At 38.7% G+C, this 13,397-nt stretch overlaps 1 protein-coding gene across 5 annotated transcripts in view; it reads left to right on the top strand.

Moving 5' to 3' along the window:
• ANKRD12 (ankyrin repeat domain 12) overlaps positions 1 to 13,397 on the top strand; it is a 204,654-nt gene that overhangs the window by 43,297 nt on the left and 147,960 nt on the right. Inside the window, exon 2 of one of the 5 annotated variants that reach the window (XM_072604246.1) lies at positions 3,202 to 3,242. The exons of the other annotated variants lie outside the window; for them this stretch is intronic. The gene's annotated coding sequence lies outside the window, so the exon portion shown is untranslated. The remainder of the gene's footprint in view (positions 1 to 3,201; positions 3,243 to 13,397) is intronic. 5 annotated transcript variants of the gene reach the window in all.

The following is a 13,397-nucleotide window of genomic DNA, read 5'->3' as shown; positions in this document are numbered from 1 at the left end:
TTCTCAACAAATTACTCATCCTCTTTCTCTGTTCTTTGAACTCTACCTATCTATTAGTTTCTTCCTATCTATTAGGCCTTAAAAAAAATACCCAACTGTCCTCAAACTTTAAAAAGTCTTTACTAGATTTTACTATCCCTTTAAACCATCATCCTCTTCCTTCTCCTTTCCTCAGGCAAATTCCTCAAGAATTTATCTGTTCTCACTTCTCCTCTCATGTACTCCTCTATGCTTTGCAGTCTGGCTTGTAACCTTATCATTCAACTGCAACTACTCTTTTGAAATTTATCAACAATCTCTTCATTGCTAAATCTAATTGTCTTTTTTCTCAGTTCTCATTCTTCTTGACTAATCTACTGCATTGAAATTGCTCATCACCCTCTCCTCTTGAGTAAGTACTTTTCTCTGAGCTTTGCTCATGTTTCCCTACCTGTTCAGCTACTCTTCAGTCTCTTTGGTTCTTTCATCATCCAGATGGCTCCATAACAATGGGTGTTCCCTTGGCCTCCTATTCTTCTCTTTCCTCTGTTTTGGTAATCTTATCAGCTTCAGTTAATTTAATTACCATTTTATGCCAATGACTCAGTGTTATTCCCTGACCCCTCATTCTCCCTGATCATTTATATCCAATCAGTTGTCAAATTATACTATTTATGCCTTCACAGATCTCTTTTATCTGACCCTTTCTCTCTACTCATATAGCTACCTCATTAGTTATGGCCACCATCACCTCTACCCTAGAAAATAGCAATAGCGTCCTTATTGGTCTTCTTCCTTCAAGTATCACACCATTTGAATCTATTATTCACACAACTGCCAAAATGGTTTTCTTTAAGCACAGATCCAACCGTGCCATTCTCTTACTCAATCAACTCCTGTGGCTTTTCATTTTCTATAGCATGAAATATAAATTCATCTGTTTAACTTTAAAAGCCCTTCACAACCTTGCTCAACCTGTCTTTCCAGTCTCATACATTATTTTCACTCCTGCACAATTCTATTCTGCCAAACTAGCATTCTCTCTTTACCTCACACACTACATATCACCCATTGCTGTGCTTTTGCACTCACTTTTTCCCATGCTTTTCTTCTTTACCTCATAGAATTCCTCTCTTCAAGGCACAAGTTGAGCATCATCTTCTATATGAAATCTTTCCTGTTTCTCTTAGCTAATAGGAATTCTATTTAAATTACCTTGAATTTAATAGCTTTGTATTTATATTTATTATAATTTTGAATTTATCCTGCACATATTTACATATGTGCTTATTGTCTCCCCAATTTGATTATACACTCCTTGCAAGCAGATATTGTTTCATTCGTTGTTGTTAATTGAAGTCAAATAGAAATGGTTTTTTTGACCGTAGAGATGATAGAAAGCTATTGGAGTTTGAGTAATAGGTGACATGACATTGTCAGATCTTTAAGAAAATTAGTTTGGCAATCCTGTGGAAAGTTGATGGAAGTGTGGAGAGACTTGAGGCAGAGAATCTTTTTAGGTTTTTGTAATATTTCAGCTGAAAAGAGATGAGGGACTGAATTAGGATGGTGGCTGTATGAATGAAGATAAAATATCAAATGTAAACGATTCAGAGGAAAAAAATCATAAGGTTTAACATCTGAATGGATATGTGGAGTAAGTAAGAGAGAGGAATCAAGAATGGCACAAAAGTTGTAAAGCAGAATGACTGGAAGTGTGAATGTGCCCTCCACAGTAATAGAGAAGTTTAAAAGTGGAGTGTTTGTGGTGAAAGACATGTTGAGTTTGAGAGCAGAGAGAAGGCATCATTTAATGTTGGACACCATTCACTAGCAGTGTTTTTGATGTCTTACTTGCTTCACCTTGCCTCTGATTATCTGTTTGCCACCTTTTGCTCTTGAGTGATGATCTTATATCTTTATATTCCTTCCCTTTTTCTGAATCTTTTCTTAGTCCTCACTGTGACCTCTAGTCTTTACTCTTCCCTAATTCATCACTCCCTATACAGGCTTTATTTTCCCACCTTTACAGTTTTGATCCCATTATATTTAATTGGTTCAACTATAATATTGTCCTCTTGAATCCTTTGCCTTATTGCCACTCATCCCTTGCCAGATCCCAATCCTAAGTGACAACCATTATCTGTCTTCTCCACACTTACTTGAATTCTTCTGTATCACCGTAGTGGAAATCACAGGACCATGTAGACTAGATTCAACTGAACTCTATTGCCGCAGGATAGTTCTTTTATCCTTCCTTAATTGCTTCTCTGTTCTCCCCAAAATATCTTTTCTAAGTGTTCTCTTCTCTACATCACTTGTCCTCTGACCCCATCTCACCAAGAGACTGCATGCCAAGAGATTTCTTCTTTTTTTTGCATTTTAAAACCCCCTCAATATGTCTTATTCTTGCCTTCTTTTCTCGAGTAGTCCTTACCAGAGCCAAATCGTCTAACTGTGCACTTGCTTCCATTTCCTTTTGTCTCTTAAAAACTTGCTCTTTGAATCAACCTGAACCTTTTCTTAATCTTCAGTTTCTGTTGGCATTGTTTTTGCTGTCTGCAAACATATCTGGGTCTTTCCTTCAAAAACTGTCAAAATAATCTTCCTAAAGTACAAGTGTATGAGTGTCTCTGTACTGCTCAAGAATCTTTAGTGTTAAACCTGTTGCCTTTTAGGAGAAAATTCATACTTCTGAGCATGGCATTTCAGGTCATTTGGAATTGTGTTCTACATTACCTTTCCATGTTTAATTCCCATTACTCTCCTTCATCGATTGAGGTCTACTCATATTGACGACCTACTCAGTTTCCTCAAACTCAGCATACCATTCCTTTGTGCCTGAAATGCATTCTCTCCTCATATCTGCCTCTTAGAATAACCTAACTTCCTTGAAGGCTCAGATTATCCACTTCCTGTAGGAAGCCTTTTCTTATTTCCCTGTTTGTTACTGTTCTCTCCCTCCTTAAATTGTGTGTACTTGCCTGTTTCCTTGTTATATCTTCCTAATACACTCTTTGAGGTCAGAGCTATTTTTCAATTTTTCTTTTTATCCCTTTCACCTAGAACAGTACCCTTGAACACAGTAGATAATAAGTGTTTGTTTGGGTTGGCTTATTTTTATCTACTTATTTTTATTTGTCTTTGTGGCTTCTGTGAACTCTGCTTTTCTGCCTAGGCCTGTTATTCACTTGGTCCTCATATTTATCCTTGGATTTCTAGGCCTCTGATATCTGAGATGCACATCCACTAATCTCAGCTGAGTAAGTTTCATGCCTTTCCTGCCCTGATTTGTCCTTCTCATCTAGACCCCCAAGATGAGACTCATCACATCTGGGTATTTGTCATTAGTTTATATATATGATATTTTGGATTGCATAAAGAGTTAAATTCTTTAGAGAATTCTAATGAATTTAGAATGTCAAGTCTAATGTCAAGTCTACAGATACTTTTTGATCTGTCATCCTTTAAAAGACATTAACACTTTTACCTTTAGAATATAAATTTTAAAAATCATATAATAAGGGGATAAATAGTCTCAAAGGCCTTTTGCAGCTCTAATTTATTTTTATTATAGTGAATTATGTTAAATGCCTGGGATTATGATATAGTTGATATAACTAGTTAAATGTTTAAATCCCAAGTGTCAGAACACACACACGCAAAAATGAAAGCATTGCTGAATGCAAGTAGGATGCTAGAAAAAAATATTATAGATAAAATATTTGCTTTCTTTTTAAATCAAAAAATTTTATTGATACTTTTTTTAAAAAAAAAATCACTGTCATACATCCCTCTAAGAGAATCTTTTTTTTTTTTTTCAACAAAGAAGTATAGTTGAGCAAAACAAATGAACACACTGGCCATATCTGACAACTGTGCCTCCTTTCCCAAGAATAGGTCACCATGTCTCTTTAAAGAGGAGAAAATGATACTTCAGAAATATTCTTCTAGAGAAGAGGTAGGCACACTGTGGCTCAATTGCCAAATCTGGCCATCCGCCTCTTATTGTGCTCCATGAACTAAGAATGTTTTTCACATTTTAAAATACAGTAACTGTATTTTAAAATATAAAAATAATTCTTAGCTCAGACCATGCAAAAACATGTGGACCATATTTGGCCCAAAAGCAAGAGTTTGCCAACCGCTGCTCTAGAACCATGATTAGCTTTTGGTATTGATCATAGTTCTGTAGCTTTGAGAATTATTTTCTTTTACATTATTTTGGTCATTATGTAAGTTATTTTCTTGATTTTGCTTGTCTCTGTTTTTCTCTGTCGATGCATGCAGTCCTCAACTTTCCTAGAATTCTTCATTTTTATCATTTCCTAATAGTAATTATAATATTTCTGTGCTTCAGTAGTTATATTCCTATACTATTATTTGATCAGCGACTCCCCAGTCAGTAAGCAGTTCTTTGTAGTTCTTTGCTACTACAAAAGGGCCTGCTGTAAGCCATTTTCTAGATATGTCCTCCCCTCTGTTGTTAACCTTCTTGCAATATATGTCTACTACTGGTATCACTGGGTTGAAGTGTGTAACTAGTTCATTCACTTTTCTACATTAGTTCCAGAAATTGAAAAACATATTGTAAACTCTTAAGAAACAGCGTTAAATTTAACACTTTCACTGACAAACCACAAGTTTAGCAAGTGATCAGAAGAAAATCCTTTTTTAAATATCTAGTAAAGGAAATTTGAATAATACAAGACTATTCTGAACCCTTCAGAAACCACAGGAAGGAATGGAATAATGTGTTCCAAAGAGTATGGGAATTCAAAATGCCATCTAAGGTAACATACCTTGTAAACCTGAGCCTAACTATTCTTGAAAGAGATTGAGTGTTCAGTAAAAAAGAGGTGTTCAAGGTATTCCCACAAAGAAAACCAGACTTGAACAAATTACTTACTTTTCATACACCCTGGAAAAGATAAATAGATATAGTAACCAGTAAGGGAAAAATAGACTTGAAATAATATGGACTAAGCCTCACTACATCTCATCTAGTAAGAGAGAATCATTGTTTTTTGTGGGACTAAATGGTAGAATGAGAGACAACATAAAAAGAGAGAAGAGAGGGAAAAGCTAGAGGGGAATAATTAAGGAAAAGTAGCTCCTATAGGCTTTCAAGAAGAAGCAGCTGTACAGAAGATTGGTTGAGGAAGCAAAGGAAGGGATTGAAATGGTGCAAAGAAAAGGAAAAATTAATGATGGGATGGGGTCCCTCTGACAAATGCTTCCAGAGTAGAAAGAAACTCTATAAGTGGACCTGGGGACCTTCCTGTGGGTAATCTGCAGGTATCTGGTGCTTAGAATGAGCACATATCTTGGCTCAGGAGAAGGAGAATCAGAGCTACTGGGAATAAGTTACACCTAGAAGAGTGGGAGGACATAGACTCAGAGAAGAGATTTTATGGCAAACGAGGGTGGGGAAGATCATGGGGAAGACCATGAGTAGTAATGAACGGTCAACTAGGTGGCACAGTGGATATTTGGCATCTGGAAGAACTTAGTTCAAATGCAGACTTAGATACTTACTAGCTGTGTGACCTTGGGTAGGTCATTTATCCTCTGTTTGCTTCAATTTCCTCACCTGTAAAATGGGAATAATAATAGCACCTACTTCTCAAGGTTGTTTTAAAAATTAAATGAGGTAATAATTGTACAGTGCCTGGCATATAGTAAGCATTATATAAATGTTAGTTATTTTTAAAATTTATTTATTTAACTTTTAACATTCATTTTCACAAAATTTTGGGTTCCAAATTTTCTCCCCATTTGTCCCCTCCCTCCACCCCAAAACACCAAGCGTTCTAATTGCCCCTATCACCAGTCTGCCCTCTCTTCTATCATCCCTCCCTTCCCTTGTCCCCATCTTCTCTTTTGTCCTGTAGGGCCAGATAACTTTCTATACCCCATTACCTGTATTTCTTATTTCCTAATAGCAAGAACAGTACTCAACAGTTGTTCCTAAAACTTTGAGTTCCAACTTTTCTTCATCCCTCCCTCCCCACCTATTCCCTTTGGGAAGGCAAGCAATTCAATATAGGCCATATCTGTGTAGTTTTGCAAATGACTTCCATAATAGTCGTGTTGTGTAAGACTAACTATATCTCCCTCCATCCTATCCTGCCCCCATTGCTTCTGTTCTCTCTTTTGATCCTGTCCCTCCCCAAGAGTGTTGACTTCAAATTGCTCCCTCCTCCCATTGCCCTGCCTTCCATCATCCCCCTCACCCTGCTTATCCCCTTGTCCCCCACTTTCCTGTATTGTAAGATAGGTTTTCATACTAAAATGAGTGTGCATTTTATTCCTTCCTTTAGTGGAATGTGATGAGAGTAAACTTCATGTTTTTCTCTCACCTCCCCTCTTTTTCCCTCCACTAAAAAGTCTTTTACTTGCCTCTTTTATGAGAGATAATTTGCCCCATTCCATTTCTCTCCTTCTCCTCCCAATATATTTCTCTCTCACCGCTTAATTTCATTTTTTAAAGATATGATCCCATCCTATTCAATTCACTCAGTGCTCTGTGTGTGTGTGTGTGTGTGTGTGTGTGTGTGTGTGTGATCCCACCCATTACCCAATACTGAAAAGTTTCAAGAGTTACAAATATTATCTTTCCATGTAGGAATGTAAACAGTTCAACTTTAGTAAGTCCCTTATGAATTCTCTTTGCTCTTTACCTTTTCATGCCTCTCTTCATTCTTGTGTTTGAAGGTCAGATTTTCTTTTCATCTCTGACCTTTTCATCAAGAATGCTTGAAAGTCCTCTATTTCATTGAAAGACCAATTTTTCCCCTGAAGTATTATCCTCAGTTTTGCTGGGTAGGTGATTCTTGGTTTTAGTCCTAGTTCCTTTGACTTCTGGAATATCCTATTCCATGCCCTTCGATCCCTTAATGTAGAAGCTACTAGATCTGGTATTATCCTGATTGTATTTCCACAATACTTGAATTGTTTCTTTCTAGCTGCTTGCAATATTTTCTCCTTGACCAGAGAACTCTGGAATTTGGCCACAATGTTCCTAAGAATTTCTCTTTTTGGATCTCTTTCAGGCGGTGAGAGGTGGATTCCTTGAATACTTATTTTGCGCTCTGGTTCTAGAATCTCAGGGCAGTTTTCCTTGATAATTTCATGAAAGATGATGTCTAGGCTCTTTTTTTGATCATGGCTTGCAGGTAGTCCCATAATTTTTAAATTGTCTCTCCTGGTTCTATTTTCCAGGTCAGTTGTTTTTCCAATGAGATATTTCACATTATCTTCCCTTTTTTCATTCTTTTGGTTTTGTTTTGTGATTTCCTGGTTTCTCATAAAGTCATTAGCCTCCATCTGTTCCATTCTAATTTTGCTCCAGTCCTCTAACATAATTTTCAAAATTTTCTGAGCCCTTTTTGAGCTTTTCCATGGTCTGAGCCCATTGAGTGGGCTGGGATGCAGAAGCCCTGATTTCCATGTCTTTCCCTGATGGTGAGCACCACTCTTCCTCATCAGAAAGGAGGGGAAGAGAAACCTCTTCACCAAGAAAGTAACCCTCTATAGTCTTGGTTTTTTTCTGGGCATTTTCCCAGCCAGTGACTTGACCTGTGAATATTCTTCTCACACCCACCTCGCCTCCGGATCCCCCCAGCCAGCGCTTGGGGTCTGAGATTCAAATGCTGCTTCCCAGCCTCAGGGCTTTTGGTGGGGGCAAGGCTGCTATTCAGTGTGAGATTAAGTTCAGGTGCTCAGGTGGGGGCAGGGCCGCCTCACGGGCTCAGTTCCCTCAGGGGGTTTATGCAGAGACCTTCAACAATGGATCTGGGCTCCTGCCTGCTTGGGGAGCCTCGGTCTGCTCCCGCCTCCGCTATTGCCTCCCGAGGGGGCCTGAGTTATGGGGGCACCCTGCTCCCCTCTCAACCCACCAAAGAGACCCTCTCACCGACCTCCGTCACCTGTGGGTGGAGGGACCCACGCAGCCGCTGGAGATCCCATCCCTGAAGCCCACTCGGATCTGCTCCTCTCAGTGCCGCGGCAGGGCTGGGCTGGGCTCTGCGTCTGCAGCACGACGGACCTTTTGCGAGAGGTTTGCAGGTCCCTCTGGAACAGAAATCTTCTCTCCACTGTTCTGTGGACTCTGCTGCTCCAGAATTCGCCATGAGTTCCTTTTTACAGATGTTCTATGGGTTGTGGGTTCCGAGCTATGTGTATGTGCGTCTTTCTACTCTGTCATATTGGCTCCGCCCCCTCCATTCTAATTTTGAAAGAACTATTCTTCAGTGAGCTTTTGAACCTCCTTTTCCATTTGGCTAATTCTGCTTTTTAAAGCCTTCTTCTCCTCATTGGCTTTTTGAACCTCTTTTGCCAGTTGAATTAGCCTATTTTTCAAGGTGTTATTTTCTTCAGCATTTTTTTGCGTCTCCTTTAGCAAGGTGTTGACCTGCTTTTCATGGTTTTCTTGCATCTCTCTCATTTCTCTTCCCAGTTTTTCCTCCGCCTTTCTAACTTGATTTTCAAAATCCTTTTTGAGCTCTTCCATGGCCTGAGTCCATTGAATATTTATTTTGAATGTTTGAGATACAGAAGCCTTGACTTTTATGTCTTTCCCTGATGGTAAGCATTGTTCTTCCTCATCAGAAAGGATGGGAGGAGATATCTGTTCACCAGGAAAGTAACCTTCTATGGTCTTATTTTTTTTCCCTTTTCTGGGCATTTTTCCAGCCTGTTACTTGACTTCTGAGTTTCCTCTCCACACCCATCTCACCTCCAGATCCGCCCAGCTAGTGCTTAGGGGCTGAGATTCAAATGCTGTTCCCAAGCCTCAGCAGAGGCCACAGAACAGTGGGGAGAAGGAGATTTCTGTTCCAGAGGGACCTGCAAACCTCTTGCAAAAGGTCCGTCGTGCTGCGGACGCAGAGCCCAGCCCAGCCCTGCCACGGCACTGAGAGGAGCAGATCCGAGTGGGCTTCAGGGATGGGATCTCCAGTGGCCGCGTGGGTCCCTCCACCCACAGGTGATGGAGGTCGGTGAGAGGGTCTCTTTGGGGCTGCTATTCAGTGTGAGATTAAGTTCAGGAGTTCAGGTGCTCAGGTGGGGGCAGGGCCGCCACATGGGGCTCAGTTCCCTTAGGGGGTTTACATGAAGACCTTCAACAGTGGATCCGAGCTCCTGCCTGCTTTGGGAGCCCCTGTCTGCTGCTGCCTCTGCTGCTGCCTCCCAAGTGGCCCTGAGTTATGGGGACACCCAGCTCCCCTCTCAGGGAGCCAAAAAGACTCTCTCACCGACCTTTGGCACCTGTGGTTGGAGGGACCTGTGCAGCTGCCAGAGATTCTGTCCCTGAAGCCTGCTTGGATCTGCTCCTCTCGGTGCCGCGTGGTCAAGGCAGGGCTGGGCTCTGCCCTGGGTCCGGTGCGTGACAGACCTTTGGCGATAGTTTTTCAGGTCTCTCTGGAACAGAAATCTCCTCCACTCCTTTGTTCTGTGGCTTCTGCTGCTCCAGAATTTGTTGGGAGTTCTTCTTTACAGGTATTTTATGGACTGTGGGTTTGGAGCTAGCATATGTGTATCTTTCTACTCTGCCATCTTGGCTCCTCCCCAATGTTAGTTATTATTAAGCTACATAATCAGTGACATAGGAAAATTCCAATATGACAGTAATTCACTGACAATAATTCTGTTTTATTACATATGAAAACTGGTATTTCTAGGAGTGAGACAATAGAAAAAGGAGAGAGAATATGAGTCAAGCTGTACAAGCCATATAACATATTTAGAAGAGGGAACCCAAAATAGGTACATTAAAAGTTTTAATTCAGTTGGAAATACAGAAACTAAAGAAAAAAATAAGTAAAAGTTTCATGGATCAAAAGTTTAGAAAAGGAAGTGAAATAATGAAGAGAATGAAGGAAAGAAATCCTTTTCAGAAAAAAAAAGCAAAGAAAGTGAAATTCTGATAAAAACTGATGAAACAAAAATGGAAGTAGAGGTGATTAACTTAACTAAGAGGAAAAAATATCTAGATAAAAGGAAGAAAGAAAAAGGAATAATTAGTTAAATCCAAAACTTGGGAAAAAAGTAAAAAAGAGGAGGAGGTGAGGCTTGAGGGTAAGGGCAAAAGAGTTTATGGGAATCAAATTGCCTTAAAATATATTAAGCAAAAACAACTAAAGATAAAAAATTCTGTCTTTTCATTGGAAGAATGAAAAATCCTCAGGAAGAAGACCAAAATTAAGGGTAAATGTGTAAGAAAATATAAATCTCTCTCATAACTTTAACAAAAGAGCAATAGATTAAATCAGAAAACAAAACCCCAACAATCTTTTTCTTAAAACACGCACACCTATAAAGCAAAGACAGGTGGCACAGTGGATAGAGTGGTGGGCCAGGAATCAGAAAGACCTGAGTTTCAAAGACCTGAGTTCACATTGGGCCTCATACACTTACTAGATGTGTGACCTTGGGCAAGACACTTAACCCTTACAACATGCTCAGTTTCCTTATCTATAAAATGAGCTGGAGAAGGTATAACTGTGCCAACTGGGATCAGGAAAAGGCAAACATGACTGGCACAACTGAACAACAACAATGTAAAATAATAATGAGGAGCTGGAACAAAATTTACTATGCATAAAGTGAATTCAAAGAAGAAAAGAGTTGCAATCAGGGTATAAGACAAAATAAAACCAAAAATTCAAAACATAAAAAGAAATAAACAAGGAAACTAACATGTTGAAAGGAACAAAAGACAAGCTATATCAATATTAAACTAATATGCTTCAAATACCTTAGCATGTAAATTCATAAAGGAAAAATTAAGCAAATTAAAAGAAAACAGTAAATAGTGTCAGGAAATTTCATTGTTCCTCTCTGTTTTGGACAAATCTAAGAGAAATAAAAACAAAATAGGAAATATGGAATAGAAGAAATTTCAGGAGAAATTAAAGCAGAAAGACATATCTTCTAGTGAGGTTTCCTAAAGAATTTATTTTTCAATACCACATGAAACTTAGCAAACACAAACATAACATAAACAAAAGGTGTAGACCCAAATGCAGACATAACAATGAAACTCTAAAAAATGAGTGAATTAATGAACAAATCATAGAATAACCAAGTGAAGGAAAATTATAATGATGAAACAACACATGAAAATATCTGATATGCAGGTCTAAATTGGTGTTCTAGGGAAAACTTTAATTCTTACAAATATACATTAACAATATAGAAAAAGAAAGGCTTAAAGAATTGAATATGCATTTTAAAAATTAGATATCTAGCCAATAAACCTAAGACAAAAAACAAAATAAGATATATTAAAATGGTCAGAGGAGAGTAGAGCCAAGATGACACAGTAGCCAGAAGCAGTATAGCAAGCTTTGTCCCCAATAGACCTCCAAATAGATCCAGAATACTCACCTAATTGTGATGCAGAAATCCAAGAAAAATTCACAATGAAACATTTTTCCAGCCCAGATCAGCAGAGGGAGACAAACGCTGAGAACAGGGATCTGTCTTGCGAGTACAAGGCCTGGAACATTCCAGCACCTAAGGAGATACTGTGCCCCATAACAGACTGAGGTCCCAGACTCCTACTGGAGCTCTTCGATGCTTCACATTGGAGCACAGGTGCCAACTGACAACTTTGTTAACCATTGCCTAATCATCAGTTACCAATCCAGGATGAATGGAGGAGGAGAACCTGTACCCCAGAGTCCCAGGCCCTGGGCTACATGCTGAGAGAGGAGCATATTAAGAAGCAAGCAGAAACAGTGTGGCTCAGCTTCCAGGAGCTGATGATCTCAATTTCAACTTCTAGCCTAGTCTGAAGCCTACAGAGGAATAACCAGGGCAGAAATTCAAGACCAAAAGGGAGCCTTCAGTTCTTTTACTTAGAACCAGCAGAACTTCCCAAATGATTGATAGTGGCTGAATCTAGCAGGAGTCTCCTGTTGCTCAGGCCCGAACCTGGGTCAAGGCCCAAACTTGCAGAGTGTAGACCAAGGGGACAGAATCATTCTTTACCCTGGATTAGACCACTGAAAGCTTGCAAGTCTCCAACTGAGCTGTCCTTGAGATCCTGAAATAATGTAACACTCAAAAGCACAAGACAGCAAAAGCAAGACCAACGCAGACTTTCCTATCAGAAGCGCATAGAGCCCAGCCTTGACATCAAGTCCAAAATCAGGAAGTAGGCTAGAATAAGGAGCAAACAAAAAAAATATCCCACCATAAAAAGCTGTCTTTGCAACAGGGATGCTCAGCACACAAACCCAGAAGGTGAGAATGACTCTAAAACATCTAGAGACAAATGCTTAAAGAAAAAGACACCATGGACACATTCAACTAGTATTAAAGAAGAGATGAAGCAAAAATTTTTGAAAGAAAATTTTTAAAATGTTTTGTATAAGTAAAAGTGCTACAGGAAAAAAATGAGAAAGATGAGAATTATTGAATAAAGAATTACAAAAGAATTAACAGTTTGGCCCAAGAGGTGCACAAAATCTTGACCAAATAAGACCTACTGAAAATTAGAATGAAACAAATAGAAGCTAGTGAATCTTTTAGATATTAAGACATATTAAAACAAATATATTAAAACAAAAATCTGAAAAGTAGAAGAAAATACAAGATATCTCATAGCAAAAATAACTAACTTGGAAAACAGATCAAGGAGAAGAAGATATTTAGAGTCATTGGACTATCTGAATGCTATGGCCAAAATAAGAGCATAGGTACCATCTTAAAAAAAAAATCTATCCAGGTCTCTTAAAACAACAGGGCAAAGAAGAAATAGAAAGAATCCTGTCACATCCTGAAAGAAATTCCAAATTGAAACCTCCCAGGAACATTATACCTGAAATCCAGAGCTTCCAGATCAACAAATACAACAACATCCTACACATAGAAAGAAAGAATTCAAGTACTCAGGAGTCACAGTCAAGATCACATATGAATTACAATTACCATTATAAAGGAGAAGGAAGCTTGGAATACAATATTCTAGAAGGCAAAAGATGAAAAGTTTAAAATCAAGAATAATTTACCCAGAAAAACTAAATATAATCTTGAAGGGGAAAATTGTACTTTTAATGAAAATAGAGACTTGCAAGCATTCTCAATGATAATGCCAGAGGGTTTAAGAGAAACATAAAAGGTAAACATGAATGAACAATAAGGGCTTACACAAAAATAAACTGCAAACATTCACAATGGATTTATGTTTTTACTGAACCCTTTAGACATCATAAGGGAGTCAAATTAGAAGATCTGTTATATCTTGATTTCAAAAGAAGAATGGAAAGAGAGGGAACAAGGAATACATACTAAAGGGGGGGAGGGAAGAAGCATTGAGGAAGTTATCTCACATTGGACAAGTCAAAATCTATACAGAAAAGGTGGGGGAGGCAGCAGCTGACATTTGAAACCTGCTGTCATCTGAACTA

The sequence above is a fragment of the Notamacropus eugenii genome, chromosome 4 (assembly GCF_028372415.1).
Source record: "Notamacropus eugenii isolate mMacEug1 chromosome 4, mMacEug1.pri_v2, whole genome shotgun sequence".
In the NCBI taxonomy this organism is placed as follows: Eukaryota; Metazoa; Chordata; class Mammalia; order Diprotodontia; family Macropodidae; genus Notamacropus; species Notamacropus eugenii.
The sequence above is the reverse complement of the archived record's forward strand: the minus strand, read 5'-3'. Positions and strand labels throughout refer to the sequence as shown.